Source organism: Lethenteron reissneri, chromosome 2 (assembly GCF_015708825.2).
Source record: "Lethenteron reissneri isolate LAM-NWPU_2019-01 chromosome 2, ASM1570882v1, whole genome shotgun sequence".
In the NCBI taxonomy this organism is placed as follows: domain Eukaryota; kingdom Metazoa; phylum Chordata; class Hyperoartia; order Petromyzontiformes; family Petromyzontidae; genus Lethenteron; species Lethenteron reissneri.
Window position 1 is genome coordinate 11,636,860 of NC_083780.1, and position 14,953 is coordinate 11,651,812.

Consider the following 14,953-nt stretch of genomic DNA (forward strand, 5'->3'; position numbering starts at 1 on the left):
AAATACAAATAAAACATAATAAAATATTTTATTATGTTTTATTTTTATTATTTCCCTCCTACGTGACTTTACCGAAAGAACCAAGAAGATACCTCGCCTGGTGTGCAGGAGATCGTGGGTTCGATCCCGACCCTAACACCGGTGTGTTTGGAGTCTGCGCGTCTCTTATCCCCGTGGTCGCGTGGATTTTTCTCCCGGTTTCCCCACCACCACCCCCCCTTCACACATTTAGAATCAACATGAACGCGTTTAGAGTAAATTCGGCCGCTCGACATTTCCACGTGGCGATCAGCGCTTTCGTTAAAGCTGTCACTTGGGATGGCGAGGCCGCTTCTGAAAAAGAGCTGCCATAGAGCTCAGTGGCGCATTAGGGGCCGTCCATAAATGACGTCACGCACCTATGGGGGGGGGGAGTCAGACATTTGTGACGATGTGTGACGAGGGGGGGTGGTGAGAAATGTGACGTCACATCAACATGCGCAACTTTAAATAAATATAGACAACACGTTCTACTTAATTAAATATGCTTTTTAATAAATGTTTTCTCCTACAACATCAGAGTGCAGCGCCGCATTAAATACGCACTACAATGACAATAGTTTAAAGCGATTTGAAGCATGTTTTATTTGGGGGGGGGGTGGCAGAGCTTTGTGACGTCATATTTTAGGGGGGGGTCTGACTTTTTGTGACGCCGTGTGACGAGGGAAGCGGAGGGGGGGTCAAAAATCGTCCAAAATCGCGTGACGTCATTTATGAACGGCCCCTTACCTGGTAAAAAAAAAGAAAAAAAAATTAGTTTTAGTCTAATTTAGTCTCTCTGCTCCCCATCCCTTGCTCCGAATCTTCTGCTCCGGCGTCGATTGAGTTTCAATATGTGAGAGAGAGAGACTGAAGATTGCCGTGGAGGAGACGGTGGGAGTCAGAGGGGGCGGCTGGGCGGGCGGGCTGGGCCGGCGGGCTGGCGGCAGGGGCTGGCGGGGTGGGGTGACGGTGGCTTGCGGGGTCACGCGGAATCGCGGTCAATGACCGCACCGCCGAGACAACGTCCTGCGGGTGCTTGGTCGGGTGTGCACGACGCATGCGTCGAGCGGTCGAGAGGAAACGGGAGATGAAAGTGGGCGACCAACGAGGGAGGGAGGCGTGGAGGAGGAGGAGGGTGGGAGACGGAGCGGGGATGACATCGGCTGCTGTGCACGACCACCATCTCGAGGTGGTGGTGGGTGAGTGGTGGACAGGGGATGTCCTCATTCAGCGCTTGGATTTCTACTGCGCTCGTTTCACGCAGGAAAGCCTCGGTCGAGTCCATAATTTTTTGTTCATTTTTCAGGATGATCCTGACAATTTTTTTCGTAAGAGTTGGCGATGGTTGATGCGTCTAACACCCCCCCCCCCCCGCCGCCACTGAGTTCAAGTTTCATTTATTAGGTATAGCCCTGTGAGCCATTGGGCTCTTGAATCGGGTGCAACCGCAACAAGCAAAAAAGAAAAACATGAACAAGAAAACATCTTAAAGTGAATATGTGACTAAGTGCAAATAGAAAATCCAAGAAAAGACAGCAAAATATTGCAGAAAACGCAGCGTACACCAACGCTGTGTGCAAAAATTCCAGTGGGATGCAAGTCAAACAACAACATCAACAACAACCACAAGACAAGACTGAGTGACGGCCAAGACTCTTGCGGACCACATTAACGGGATCTTTAACTTTCAATTTCTCGACAGACCTGTTCTCCACCTGAAGACGGCTGCTTGCGTTGTGGCCGAAACGTCGTGAGAATTATTTTATTATGTTTTATTATTTATTATTTTATTATTCTCCTTCTACGTGACTTTACCGAAAGAACCAAGAAGAGGGATCGTTAACGTCCACTATGCAGCAGTCGGCACGTGGCGGCAGACGTGATGGTGTTGTTTTTATTACGGCTCATCGTACACCCGCAGTGATAACCAGGGCGGGCGTTGTAATCGAACCGCGAACGCCTGCAACGAGCGGTGAGCGCGCTACCACTAGAGGGCGTGTCACGAAGCAGTGGATTGACCATGGCAGCTGCCGCTGCTGTTGCTGCTGATGTTGTTGATGTTGTTGTTGATGTTGTTGATGTTGTTGTTGCGATCCAAACCTCGAGGGGTTGCCAATAAACTGCAACTTGAGTCACTACCTATGAGATCTTCACTTAAAACTGCTCTAGAGGAGTTGTACACCCCGAGCTGCCACTGCAATTTAGTGGCCTAAAATACTATGTTTCGCTCCGGATGATCGCTGCAAAGTATGCAAAGTATGATCTGTGTTTTGATTTAGTGTGCTGATCTTAAAGGTGCATTGAAAAATGTTGATACTCCGACTGATGCTCCTACTCTTGTGGAGTGACTCATGCAGCCAGCTATGGCTGCAGAGTTTGGTAGTACATGTTGTTAACGTCGTTTATTGTGAAAATTCGGTCACAGTTCCTATGATCACTGTTTCGTTGCTTTTATGGCTTTATTTTGGTGATTTTCAAAAAGTTTTTTGGTTTGGGCATGTTTGTTTGTTGTAGTACAGAGTTAGACTGTTGGCCTTAATCTAAATTGTCTTGTGGTTGTTGTTGTTTGACTTGCATCCCACTGGGATGTTTGTGCACAGCGTTGGTGTACGGTGCTTTTTCTACAATATTTTGCTGTCTTTTCTTGGATTTTCAGTTTGCACTTAGTCACATAGTCACTTAAAGATGTTTTCTTGTTCATGTTTTTGTTTTTTGTTTGTTGCGGTTGCACCCGATTCAAGAGCCGAATGGCTCACAGGGCTATACCTAATCAATTAACTTGAAACTTGAAACTCTAGGGGGGTGACAGGGCACGCGAATCTCGCGTAGACAACCCGGGCGTGCGCGCAACCCTCTGAATCGACGTTGCATCGAACTCACCGTGTTGGACACGTGGCCCCATGTTGCCTTCATAGTGCGAGGCGGTTTAATGAATAACTCAGAGGGAGCTGTTTCCTCAATAAAAAAAATGACACTGTTTGACTTTCCATCACACCCCCCCCCCCGAACCCCTGTCACTGTGTGCACAGAGATCCCACGCGGCTCCGACTCACCACCACCAGCCCTGTCCCCGTGTCGCCAAACAGATCTCCCAACTCTTCCCCCGGTGTGCCGAGTAGCATCGATTCGGGCAACAGCGTGGCCACAATCATCCCATTGTGCGTGGCGAAGCAAAAAATGTACAATGTTTGGGGGGTGGGGGTGGGTCTGTTTGCTGGGTTTGTTTGGGAGAAAGTATTTTAAAATATCTCCACGACACATTTTTACCTGTGTGGGCCTTTGCCTATTAAAACAAAAATATATATTAGACTCAGAATTTATCCTGTATTTATACTGTATATAGAATGTATTTGTATTTTATGTATACTGTATGCATACTGTGTATTCTGTCTTGATACAATATATACTGTATATATTGTCTTTACACTATGTATAGTGTTTTTATTTTGTAATTTTGACTATTTGTATTGGAGGAATCAGATGAGCTATGAAGCTCCAATAGGGGCGAGTAAGAAAGTTACAACAACAAACAGTCTAAAAACACAATAGGAGTGCAAAGTATAGGAAAGGTAATCACATCGCCCGAACACAAACAAATAAAACTCTAAACCATTCCCATCCTACCAGCCAAAGCCCACCGGGTTATTAACTTAATTTTCCAGAAGCAACCTGGCCACAAATGATAATAGCCCAACAAAAACGTGGCCTGTCATTTGGACATTTACAGCAGCAAAATAATCTAAAATAGTCTCAACGCATGTCTCTAAAAGTGGAGGTAAAAACCCAGAGGACCCGGAGAAAAAAAACCTCAACGCGACTACAGGGAGAGAGAGACACAGACAAACTCCAAATATACAGCAGCAGGCGTCGGGATCGAACCCACGACCTCCTGTATACCAGGCGAGGGAGTTAACATCTCCTAGCCACCGTGATGATGAGAGAGAGACACACACACACTCTAAATATACAGCAGCAGGCGTCAGGGTCGAGATCGAACCCACAACCTCCTGCATACCAGGCGAGGTAGTTAACATCTCCTAGCTACCGTGATGATGATGAGAGAGAGAGACACACACACTCCAAATATACAGCAGCAGGCGCCAGGGTCGGGATCGAACCCACGACCTCCTGCATACCAGGCGAGGTAGTTAACATCTCCTAGCCACCGTGATGATGATGAGAGAGAGAGAGACACACACACTCTAAATATACAGCAGCAGGCGTCAGGGTCGGGATCGGGATCGAACCCCCGACCTTCTGCATACCAAGCGAGGAAGATAGCGTCTGGCCGCCGCGGTGCCCCTGCAACAAATAGTGCCAGTTCACAGCGGTGATTCAAGCAAGGCTGACTCAGTGGACGACGACGACACACTGAATGTCGAAATCGGTTATTGTCTCGAAGCGCCCGGCAGCCTACCAGCATTGTTTCCAAGCGAACCTCTGACGATGCCCGCACCACCTTCGATGAGCTACGTACGGTACGAAATATAAGTCGAACATAAAAGATAGAGATACCCCGTGTAGCCTTAACATACTGTAGGGACAAGTGCTGTCAGCGAGTGGCACCTATGAAGGTTGGAACGGTACACGAGGGGGTGGGTGTGGCCAGCACCACGCCCGACCGCCTTTGTCTCCCCAGTGGCGATGTTTGCACACTGCACCGGGTCCTCAATTGAGGCTGAGTCAACCTAGGGGAGGCCCAGGACCGGTTCAAATAATCGTCACCAGTGTTGGTCCGTGAGCGGGAATCGAACGCGGGTCGCCAGGTGCGTAGCGCAGCACGCTAACCGCTGCGCCACCGCTCCCCACCGCTAAGTCGAACACGCAAACACACACATGCAAGCGATCCTGACTCTGCTGCCGATGAGATGCTGGATGTCAAACACCGGCGCAGGCCGTCCGTGTGTGACTGATAAGATGTGTAAACAATTGTTTTACGTGGAGGGACAGATGTGGGAAGGTGTACACTTTGCTTGTTTACGGGCGTGCTACGAAGAAAGGCGATTGCCCCACAACACCGCCAATGAAGTCTTCCTGCTAAGGCCACACACACAGTGTTGTTGTTTTTTTGACACGGAACGTGTTGGATTGTTGTTGAATGCGCATCGCTGCCAACGCAGCAGCAGCAGCAGCGAAACTACCTGAATCATTTAACGCAGAATGGGCAAATATATTTCGTTGCAACAAAAAGGGGTCATTTCGGAGGGCCAGTCGTTAACCTACTTGTTGTACTGCCTTCCCAAAGACGCCACTTTGCCCTGTTACATTCCTAGCCAAACGTGGCCCTTAGCCAGTGTCTTAAGACAACGTGCACATAGCCTGGCACAAGCGTCGTGGTGACGTCACCGCCACTTAGTGGCGAATGGCGGTTGTTGTAAGACAAACACATTCCTGCGGAGGGAGCTGGTAGGAACGTTGGGTTGCTCGGTCAATGGCCAGGGTCAACGGCGGCGTGGTGTATTCCGCAAATATGCCCAACTGTGAGGGCGGGCACAAGCCGGCGTGAGTAGGTTAAACGTTGAGTTTTATAAGGGCACCACGGGGTGACCAGCCCCTCCCCACCCAGCCCCACCCCTCCCACCGCCCACCCAGCTCCACTCTCCCCACCCAGCCCCTCCCCACCCTCCCCTCCACCCAGCCCCACCCCTCCCACCCCCCACCCAGCCCCACCCTCCCCACCCAGCCCCTCCCACCCTCCCCACCCAGCCCCTCCCCTCCCCACCCAGCCCCTCCCCACCCTCACCTCCCCACCCACCCAGCCCCTCCCCACCCTCCCCTCCATACCCTCCCCTCCCCACCCAGCCCCTTCCTGCACGATGGACGGACACAACAATCCCCTGTGGGCTGGTGTAACCAGGAGGTTCCTACCAGTACAACATTTCTAACCACTCTGATCGTCTCGCGACCAAAGGGAAAAGAAAGTAACAGGACTTTTCAAATCGAAAAAAAATCGCAGCCTTTGAGATTTCCTAATCGCATTGTTTCGAATTGCGATTTCGATTTGAAATCGATTAATCGTTCGGCCCGAGTCGACGCGCGTGCTCAACGTAGCAGGCTGCGTGGGAAATGCGCCCTCTGGCGGTCAGCTCACGGGCACTGCACAGACAACAACAGGGGGGGGAACAGCAGAGGTCGCAAACGGGTTTTGATTCCTTACCCGTACCCGGCCGCACCAGGGTCGCAAACGGGTACCCGTACCCGGCCGTACCCGTACCCTACCCGTACCCGGCCGGGTACGGGTATCGGGTACCCGATTGCGACCTCTGGGATGAAGCCATGTTGCAAGCGCGGGTGGGTTGATTCTAGGAACTTGAATTGTGAGAAGAGACAAGACGTTGAGAAATGAGTGACAAACGGTTTCTCACCAGTGACTCACGGCCCACCCGTACCCGGCCGCACCAGGGTCGAAAACGGCTACCGGGTATCGGGTAGGGTACGGGTATCGGGTACCCGGTTGCGACCTCTGGGGAGCAGTGGCGTGGCCACGATGGTTGTTGGCACATTGCGCTCAGACTGAACGAGGGCGACTCGTGTCCCGTGCCCGGTCACGGCAACGTCAGTGGCTCGGAGAGTGATGCCGGCTTCTCGGCCACTCAGCACTCCCGCCAGCCGGAGCAGTTAAAATTGGAACAGCTGGACATTTGAATGGTTAATTGTCAAATGCAGCGCAGCAGTTGAATTTCCAAACACCAGAATTTAATCGTTACCGCTTCTTGGTTATTTCGTTAAAGTCACGTAGAAGGGAAATAATAAAATAATAAAAATAAAACATAATAGAATACAATTCTTTCCGACAGACCTGTTCTTCACCTGAGGACGGCTGCTTGTGTTGTGGCCGAAACGTCGTGAGAATTGTATTTTATTATGTTTTATTTTTATTATTTTATTATTTACCTTCTACATGACTTTACCGAAAGAACCAAGAAGATGAATCCCTGCAGTCACGAAAGCTTTAAATCGAATTTTAATTGTTACCATTTCCGATTTGTATAATTTTGGAATGGTTGAATTTCAAGCGGTTGGATTTTTGATTGAGTTGCCATTTTCAATAGTTACGATTAACGAACGGCTGACATTTCCAGCAGTTGGATTTCGAATAGCTGGATTTTTCAATAGTCGCATTTCGATACAGTAGTTTGATGTATGAACAGTTACAATTTTAAAACTCGACATAATTAAAATCCTGACTTAATTGACAGTTGACTTCGACTCGTCGGAATTCCGAATTGTTCCAGTCTTCGAATCGACCAGTTGACTTCTCGGAAACGTTGAACATTTTAAAGCGGTGAAAATCCCGAATTAGTGTCTAAAAATAATAATAAAAAGTTTGGAGGGTCGTCATTTCCGACGAGTCGAACGTGTGAATGGATACGCGCATCGCGCGCTTTATTTACTGAGCTCACTCTGGACAGTCCGCACCTACCCCAGCCCAGCCCAGCCCACCCCAGCTCACCCCAGCCCACCCCAGCCCACCCCAGCCCACCCCAGCCCATCCCACCCAGCCCAGCCCAGCCCAGCCCACCCCAGCTCACCCCAGCCCAGCCCAGCCCACCCCACCCCACCCCACCCCAGCCCATCCCACCCAGCCCACCCCAGCCCACCCCAGCTCACCCCAGCTCACCCCAGCCCACCCCAGCCCAGCCCACCCCAGCCCACCCCAGCCCACCCCAGCTCACCCCAGCTCACCCCAGCTCACCCCAGCCCACCCCAGCCTACCCCAGCTCACCCCAGCTCACCCCAGCCCACCCCAGCCCACCCCAGCCCAGCCCAGCCCACCCCAGCCTACCCCACCCCACCCCAGCCCACCCCAGCTCACCCCAGCTCACCCCAGCCCAGCCCAGCCCACCCCAGCCTACCCCACCCCACCCCAGCCCACCCCAGCCCACCCCAGCCCACCCCAGCCCAGCCCACCCCAGCCCACCCAGCCCACCCCAGCCCACTACAGCCCAGCCCGCTCTGGTGGGGACGACGCCCGTGCGTGGGTGGTGGTGATGGTGGCAGGGCGCCCGGCACGCACCAACATTTGCGTCACGGGCAGAGAGAGAGAGAGGAGGGAGGAGGGAGGGAGGGGGGAGGGAGGGAGGGGGGAGGGAGCGGAGCGGAGAGAGCGGGAGGGGGTGGGAGGGAGGGGGGAGGGAGGAGAGGGAGGGAGGGTGGAGGGAGGGAGGGAGGGAGCGGGCAGCAGCGCACAGACTGATCGGGAGGCAGTCGAGGGAGCAAGCGACGGAGAGATTTCGAACAGCCACCAACCAACTCGTTTGATCGCTCGCCATCGTCGCCATCATCACCATCAACCCGACGCAAGCCCTGGGATTTAATCGTTGCGGTTATTCGCGTGGAGAAGAGGACCCTCCGTGGCTGTGCCGCTGAGTGGTGAATCCCGGACTCTTCTCGACAGAGCGCGCTCGACTGCGCTAGAGGTGATGCGTGCGCGCGCGCGTGGGTCCGTGGTGTCCGTAACCATGTCGTGAGTGATCGGGCGCAATAGGTGCTCGCTAACAGCGCATGCCCCCCCCTCCTCCCCTAAAAAGAGGTAAATGCGGGGTTTGTGTTGTGTAGGTTGTGTATCATGTATGTGGCGATGGGGGTCAATGATCTGTGTCGGGGGGGGAGCGGTGGCGCAGTGGTTAGCACTGCGCTACCAATCCGGCCACCCGACCAGTAACAAACGGCGTTGTTTTGAACCTCTCCTGCGACTCTCCTAGGTCGACTCAGCCTCAAATGAGTAGCCGGTGCGGTGTGTAAACGTCGGCGCTGGGGAGACAAAGGCGGTCGGGCGTGGTGCTAGCCACCCACCCCCTCGTGTGCCGTGCCGGCCTTGATAGGTGCTCGCTAACAGCACTGGCCCCAATAGTCTGTTGAAGGCTATACGGGTGATCTTCATATGTAGATATATGACTTTGGTTTTGTTAAACCGTGTACAGGTGGTAATGTGTATACGTGTGAATATGTATGTTGGTGTATGGGTGGGTGAATATGTAACTGTGTGTGTGCGCTACGAACCAATAGACCAAAGTTCTATTCCCCGGTTCACGGCCAACGTCAGTGGCACTCGGTAACGTAACTTGCCTTGGGGTCTCCTTTAGGTCGACTTAGCCTCAAATGAGTACCCGGTGGGGAAAGCATTGGCGCTGGGGGAGACAAAGGCGGTCGAGCGTGGTGCTGACTTACACCAACTCGCCTTAATAGGCGCTCGCTAACCGCACGTGGGGACTGTGCAGATGTGTGTATTGGTGGTGGTGGTGATTTTGCGGCATTGATAATATAATTAATCGTTTTAAAGCTTTCGTGACTGCAGGGATTCATCTTTTTGGTTCTTTCGGTAGAGTCACGTAGAAGGGAAATAATAAAATAATAAAAATGAAACATAATAAAATACAATTCTCACGACGTTTCGGCCACAACGCAAGCAGCCGTCCTCAGGTGAAGAACAGAGCTGTCGGAAAGACAGCGTCTGAATGTCTTTCCGACAGACCTATTCTTCACATGAGGACGGCTGCTTGCGTTGTGGCCGAAACGTCGTGAAAATGATTTTATTATGTTTTATTTTATTATTTTATTATTTCCCTTCTACGTGACTTTACCGAAAGAACCAAGAAGATAATTAATCGTATCGATCATTTGACACCTAACGTACGTTTGATTGTGATGATGATAATGATTATCACTCGATACGCGGCTGTGTTGCTGATGTGATGACGATGAAGCCATCGAATGTGATTCGGTGCAAAGGCTCGCCCCGTTGGAAACTCCCTTGAGATATGGGTCCAGTGTTGGTTCAATATACGCGACTTGATGTTGATAATTGATCGATAAAAATTGACGTCGGTCATGAGACTTGTCGATGATACTGATGGCGATATTTGACGACAAGTGGTACGGCAATTGAGTAATAATGATGGCGATTTTTGATGATTATGGTAATCTGGCTGCCGCCTGATGAAGCTGGTTGTAATTACTGGCGACACGTCGTACTCATATTGTAAATGTTGCGGCTTGGCTCTCCAACACGCCGGTGTGCTGTACTAGTATACTACACTATACACTACACTATACACTACTATACACTACACTACACACTACACTATACACTAGTGCTGTACTAGTGACGAATTGGCACGTTCTGTTTACGTGACAACCCTTACTCATGGGCTGTGTCGGGGTGGTGGCGGGTTTAACGACACATTTATATTTACGCGATCTAACCCAACAAAAACTTGTATTATGGTAATTGATTGATTGATGATAATAACGACGATACGTGATGATGACGTTTATTATCTGACATGATTGATATTGTTGTACGTAACATGTTATCGTCATGTATTCATTTAACACATTTACGTAGCGGAATAATTTCTATGTCCGCTTTACCCGTGAGGCCATAGTCATCACAGCATTATGTGTGTTGAACTTCTTTCACACCGTACGTAGCCAACCGTGCTAATCGGAGGTGCGGGGAAGGACAAGAAACGAAACACAAAAAGCATTTATAAGGAAATGCGTTTCCAAGTCGAGACTTAAAAGTTGCAAAGCTTCAACGGCGTCCTCATATCGGCAGGGAGGAGCGTTCCAGACGGCCACAGAAGCGCATCTGAAAGCGCCGCCGCCTTTTGTTCGACGGCTCAGCCAAATGGATTAAGTGATGCAAATGGATTAAGTGCACACCATTAGCAAGGCGAGTTAGCAACGTGTGTGGATATATACATAGACACACACGCACACAAAGATATCGACATAGGTAACAAAAAAGCAAAGGCACTCGCAATGAGTTGGCTGGGAAACGCGAAGATCGTGCAGACCGCGAACGGAAGACACAGAGGCGCGCGCGAGTAGATGCGTGGTCAAGCTCAACACGCAGCAGAGGAGTGAAGCAGTTGGCGGAGGAGAATTTCGCGACCGATACTCTCCATCATCACGGGACCTCCTTTTCCAGTACCAAAATGTGATAATAGGTTTTCCCCATTTTTTTCTGGCAACTAAACGTGTATATGCTTGGTTCTTTCGGTAAAGTCACGTAGAAGGGAAATTATAAAATAATAAAAATATAAAACAATACAATTCTCACGATGTTTCGACTGCAACACAAGCAATCATCATCAGGTGTGAAATCCACAGCAAGAAAATGTCAAATTTCACATTTTTCTTGTTTACACCCCCCCCCCCCCGAATCCTATAGAACGGCCAATATTTAATCCACGCAGAAACGATCACGGATTAATAATATTGACGTGTTTAAGCAAACAGATAGTCCACCGCCGGACTATCTAACTCAGTTGAAGGCCAATGTAGACACATTATTATCGAGGCTCCCCCCCCCCCGTTTCCTATGCGCACATTGTCAGTAGATCCCCCCATACGCAAGCACACGCATTTGGGTGAACCCCCCCTCCCCCCTTCCATGCGTAACGTACTAAGTGGATGGCCCTTAAGGCTACACGGGGGTGGGAGTCGTTGTCTGTGTTGTGTGAGTGCGTATGTGTGTCAGTGCGCGCGCGTGTGTGTGTGCGTGTCAGTGCGTGTGTCAGTGCGTGTGTCAGTGCGCGTGTGTGTGTCAGTGCGCGTGTTTGTGTGTGCGTGTGTGTGTCAGTGCGTGTAGCAGTGCGCGTGTTTGTGTGTGTCAGTGCGTGTGTGTGCGTGTCAATGTGTGTATCAGTGCGCGCGTGTGTGTGTGCGTGCGTGTGTGTGGGGAGCGGTGGTGTAGCGGTTAGCGCGCTGCGCTACGAACCTGGCGACCCGAGTTCGATTCCCGCTCACGGCCAACACCAGTCACGATTATCTGAATCGGTCCCGGGCATCCCCTAGGTCGACTCAGCCTCAAATGAGTACCCGGTGCGGTGTGTAAACATCGCCACTAGGGAGACAAAGGCGGTCGGGCGTGGTGCTGGCCACCCACCCCCTCGTGTACCGTACCGGCCTTCATAGGTGCTCGCTAACAGCACTTGCCCCTAAAGTCTGTTAAGGCTATATAGGGGATCTTTGTGTGTCCGTGCGCGTGTTTGTCGCGACTGAATGGGCTGCGGTTACTCCAGTAAATCCACTCGTACTGGCCGTATGTAAACATGGGTACCGTACTCACTAAAACGATTTACTATTTTTATTGGAACAGGTAAGACACCACTGAACGATTATAGCTCTTTGTCAAAAGCGAGCTGGCCACAAGTGACAGTTAAACGAAGTGGCTCATTTACAGCGGCAGCCAAACACTGAACGCGCGACGTTGATGCTAAATGCGGAGGGAAAATCCGGAGGACCCGGAGAAAAATCCACGCGACCACGTGGAGAGAGAGAGAAAAAGAGTGAGAGAGAGAAAGACACGCAAACTCCAAATATACAGCAGCAGCAGACGTCAAGGTCGGGATCGACCCCGCGACCTCCTGCACACCGGCGAGGTAATTAACATCTCCTAGCCACCGTGGTGATGATGATGATGAGAGAGAGAGGGAGACACGCAAACTCCAAATATGCAGCAGCAGCAGACGTCAAGGTCGGGATAGACCCCGCGACCTCCTGCATACTAGGCGAGGTAGTTAACATCTCCTAGCCACCGTGATGATGATGAGAGAGAGGGAGACACGCAAACTCAAAATATACAGCAGCAGCAGCAGGCGTCAGCGTCGGGATCGACCCCGCGACCTCCTGCACACCAGGCGAAGTAGTTAACATCTCCTAGCCACCGTGATGATGGGAGAGAGAGACACTTAGTGAGGGCGGCGGGGGGAGTGCGTCTTATAATCCAGATGAAATTATACGTCGTTAAATTTCGGCTTTCCCACCCCCACCCCCTTTACGATGATTGTAGAATGTTCGTATCGATTCCATAGATATATGTGTACACCGTAGAACGCACGGGTTACAGACGATTTTTTTTCGATTTAAAGCTTTCGTGACTGCAGGGATTCATCTTCTTGGTTCTTTCGGTAAAGTCACGTAGAAGGGAAATAATGAAATAATAAATATAGCGATGTTATTTAATTATAATAGTATATTAATTAATTATGTATTATTTTTATTATTTTATTATTTCTCTTCTACGTGACTTCACCGAAAGAACCAAGAATATTACAGACGATCTCTTAACACGTGCACCGCTATAGAGGTACATTCAGTATTCACGTTCGGGAAACGATTTCGCGATTAGCAATCATTGCGACGTCGTCGAATGAAAATCGTCGAGAGGCAAAGGGGGGATGGGGATTTGGGGGGTGGGGGGGGGCACGCAAAGTTGTTGTTACGAAGCGTTCCAGCTGAGCCTTCGAGCTGTGCGCGTGCTGCGTCCGTACGGAGGTGGTCGGCGGGTAGGCGGAGGGGAGTTCACAAACTCATTTGCCTATTTACAAATAGCCCGCGTGGCGCTGATGCTGATGATGCTACTTGTTGTTGTTGTTGTGGTTTGTAATCTGAGAGCGTTGAATAATCAGCGGATCAATCTGGCCGAGGTTTTTCGAGTCGCGAAACGAATTAGCTGGTGGTGGTGCTGCTGCTGCTGATGATGATGCTGATGATGCTGCTGCTGATGATGATGCTGCTGCTGCTGCTGATGCTGCTGCTGATGATGATGCTGATGATGCTGCTGCTGCTGATGATGCTGATGATGCTGCTGATGATGATAATGATGCTGCTGCTGCTGATGATGCTTCTGCTGCAATTGCTAAATTACTCGCTGTGGTGCACACGCACAATTATTGTTATCCATACTCGTTGGTTCTTTCGGTAAAGTCACGTAGATAGAAAAATAAAATTAAAAATATATCACGACGTTTCGAGCGCAACACAAGCGGTCGTCCTCAGGCATAATAAATAACACAAATATAACGCAAATATAACACAAATATAACACAAATAACACACAAATAACACAAATATAACGCAAATATAACGCAAATATAACACAAATAACACACAAGTAACACAAATATAACACAAAAATAACACATAAATAACACAACTATAACACAATTTTAACACAAACACAACACAAATATAACACAAAAATAACACAAACCGAACACAACAATGACACAAACATAACACGGAAACAACACAAAAACAACACAACAATAACACAAATATAACACAAAAAATAAAACAAAAATAACACAAATATAACACACAAATGTAACATTTTGTTGTAACAGCTCTCTCGCTGGTCCTGCAGCAGCTCCACTGCTAAATTATTTGTTTCCGCCTGAGGACGACCACTTGTGTTGCGATCGAAACGTCGTGATTTATTATTTTTTAATTTATTTTTATTTTTCTACCCACGTGACTTTACCCAAAGAAACCAACGAGTGTGGATGCCTGCAGTCGCGAAAGCTCCAAATCAAGCTTTTTTTTATTATTCGAATTATTATTCTGATAAATGATCTCCAGTGGCGCGCAATTAACAATCGAAACAAAAAACTCGATGCGTTAACGACACTGAACGTGGCTGAATGATGCCTATCAACAAGGATATTAATAATTCACATTTATTCGGCGCATTTGATTTTTAGATCCCCAAGCAATTCGGCTTAGGGGCCGTCCATAAATGACGTCACGCACCTAGGGCGGGGGGGGGGGGGTAAGACATTTGTGACGATGTGTGACAAGGGGGAGGGGGGTGAGAAATGTGACGTCACATCAAAATGCGCCACTTTAAATAAATATAGACAACACGTTCCACTTAATTAATAAATGTTTTATCCTACAACATCAGAGTGCAGCGCCACATTAAATACGCATTACAATGACAATAGTTTTAAGCGATTTGAAGCATGTTTTATTTTTTTTGGGGGGGGGGGGCAGAGTTGTTGTTTTTGTTTTTGTTGTTGTTGTTTTTAAATCGAAAAACAAATGGTCCATTGTTTCTAGAGCAGTGTCTCTTCTTAGCTTAGGGTGCACGCAACTACCTGGAAAGGGGGGGGGGGGGTCAGATTTTTTTTTAGAAGGT

The 14,953-nt window shown here is 49.5% G+C and overlaps 1 protein-coding gene across 1 annotated transcript in view; it reads left to right on the forward strand.

Annotated features, from left to right (window-relative positions):
* The first annotated feature begins 8,212 nt into the window (after nucleotides 1-8,212).
* Nucleotides 8,213-14,953, forward strand: part of MYRF (myelin regulatory factor) — a 93,154-nt gene continuing 86,413 nt past the window's right edge. Inside the window, 1 exon segment of the mRNA XM_061552506.1 lies at nucleotides 8,213-8,441. The gene's annotated coding sequence lies outside the window, so the exon portion shown is untranslated.